The sequence below is a fragment of the Leptonychotes weddellii genome, chromosome 2, assembly GCF_054177405.1.
Source record: "Leptonychotes weddellii isolate Sample4059 chromosome 2, ASM5417740v2, whole genome shotgun sequence".
NCBI lineage: Eukaryota > Metazoa > Chordata > Mammalia > Carnivora > Phocidae > Leptonychotes > Leptonychotes weddellii.
In genome coordinates this window covers 25,213,404-25,215,735 of record NC_138370.1, presented here as the reverse complement: position 1 = coordinate 25,215,735, position 2,332 = coordinate 25,213,404, and the positions used below count along the sequence as shown (strand labels likewise).

Below are 2,332 nucleotides of genomic sequence, written 5' to 3'. Positions count from 1 at the left end.
TTTTAAATGGTGAATTTCATCTTAATTTAAAAGAATAAGGAGGTCTGTATGTTCTGAGATGATATACTCTCCATAACATATTAAATGAAAAAAAAAATACAGAACAGCATACACAGCATGCTTCCACATGCTTAAAGAAACTAACATACACAAACGCACACTTCCCAGGCCTAAAATCTCTTGAAAAGAGACACAGGAAACCAGCAACATTACTTCCTAAAGGGAGGGGGGGTCTGGGTGGCTGAAGAATAGGGATGGCCTGGAAGGGAAACCTACCTTTCCAGGATACTCTTTTGTACCTTTTGGTTTTTATACAGAGTATAAGCATTACCACTTAATCATGTGTTTGTTTTTTTAATTTAAGAAATAAAAATGAAAAACCTCTGATGTTTTATCCTTAGTCTTAAGTTTTATTTTAAGGGATCATCTTCATTTTCTTTTGTAACCAGCTTAGAAGATAGCCACCCATTTGGTCAGATTTATTTATTCTTCAGCAGTTGAAGCATTTAAGATGACAGTTTTTACTCTAAATCCTTAATGATATTATATATACTATACTTGAGAATGTTTTGCTTTCTCGTGGAGAAAAAAAAGCCCAAACATAAACCTTTAGATTATCCATCTACTAGTCCTGCAGCACAATCTTAATAAGAAAGTTTTACTGATAACTGGACAATTTATTCATTATGGCAGGGATATAACAAGAGTGGTTGTGAAGTGGCCAGTCTTGTAAGTCAGGAGCTATGATCCTTGATCCACTGCTCAATCCACTTCAATATCTGATTGATATTATCCTCTAGATCTTCTGGTTTATTGCTGGGCAGTTGATGTACTATTTCTTCCTTGTAGGATGCTAATGCTTCTTCATAAAGAACTTGAAAAATTTCACACTGAATATTCTTTTATTTCTTTTCATTATAACCCCTTGTTTCAAGTCTTTTGTATAATACACTGTTATCTGCTTGCAGCACAAAAACTATATGAAACCAGCGTTCAAGAAAGAAATCACAACCATGGTAATCAACAATAACTCCACCTTCGCTCATTTGGTTTTCTAATTCATCAACTACTCTGTCTTCATCTAAAATGGGGCATTCATACTCTTCATCATAGCCATCATGTATCTGCCCTTCTCGAGCCAAATCATCCACATTAATGTATTTCAGTCCTGATCTTGATGCAAGTTCTTTGCCTAGCATGGTTTTTCCAACCCCTGGTGTACCGGTGAGCAGGATGTTCGGAAGCAACATGGTCCTCACTGCGCTGGCTCTGGGCCGCATTTCAGACTATTTTGACTGCAACTTACAGGAAGGAGTGAATTTTAACAGTAAGGTAGTTGGGAGCTTCTTGGAGGAACATTACACTTTCTCGCTTCAAGTATCTGTCAATGGGCTGCAAATTATATAAACCACTATCTTGCACCAAAAAAAAAAAAAAATGGAGTGAATTTTAAATTATGACCCAGAAGGGGTGCCTGGGTGGCTCAGTCAGTTAAGCGTCCGACTCTTGATGTTGGCTCAGGTCATGATCTCAGGGTCCTGGGATCGAGCGCCACATTGGGCTTCATGCTGGGCATGAAGTCTGCTTGAGATTCTTTCTCCCTCCCGCTGCTGACCCCCCACCCGGCCCCCACCCCGGGCATGCTCTTGCTTGCTTGCCCTTTCTCTCAAAAATAAATCAATCTTAAAATAAAAATTATGACCCAGAAAACACACACATACACAACTAAAGCAAATGTTTTTACAAAAGAATTCCCTAATGTAATATACGCTGATATTTTTATTCTAATTAATTTTTAAAAAGTCTAAAAAAAAAATTCTAATTGCAACCACAGACTGAAAAACAGTCTTGTCTCCCATCCATATTTTCTTGCATAATTTCCCCTCTCATGTCATCTTTTCTCTCCATTTTGAAAATGAAATAATAATTGCCTTCTCCTCCTGCGGGGCTTCCCAGGCTATACTTGAAGTCAGCCAGTCTGGGGAGCAGGATAGTTCCTCCGAGCTGGAGTCAGAGAACATGAAGCTGTCAGGACACCGTCTGAGAGGAAACTGAAAGCTTTTATGGGGCAAAGGGGGAAGAGAAAATCAAATCTGAACGCCTGTCCGTTTTGGGCAGGAAACAGTTAAGAGACCACTAGATGCATTGAGCTGCCAAGACCACCACAATGTTCCTACAGAGATTAGACAGAGAACAGATGTGAAGTAACTAGAGTCCTTCAGAGTAAGATAGCGACGACATAAATTAACCTTGTCTAGGGCCTGACAAAGGGACCACGCGCTTTTTGAAGTCCGAAGAGTGAAGCCATTTTTTATGGACTCTCCAAGGTTAT

At 39.2% G+C, this 2,332-nt stretch overlaps 1 pseudogene; it reads right to left on the bottom strand.

Annotated features, from left to right (window-relative positions):
- Nucleotides 1-206: 206 nt before the first annotated feature.
- Nucleotides 207-1,295, bottom strand: LOC102745561 (adenylate kinase isoenzyme 6 pseudogene; annotated as a pseudogene).
- Between the last annotated feature and the right edge of the window lie 1,037 nt (nucleotides 1,296-2,332).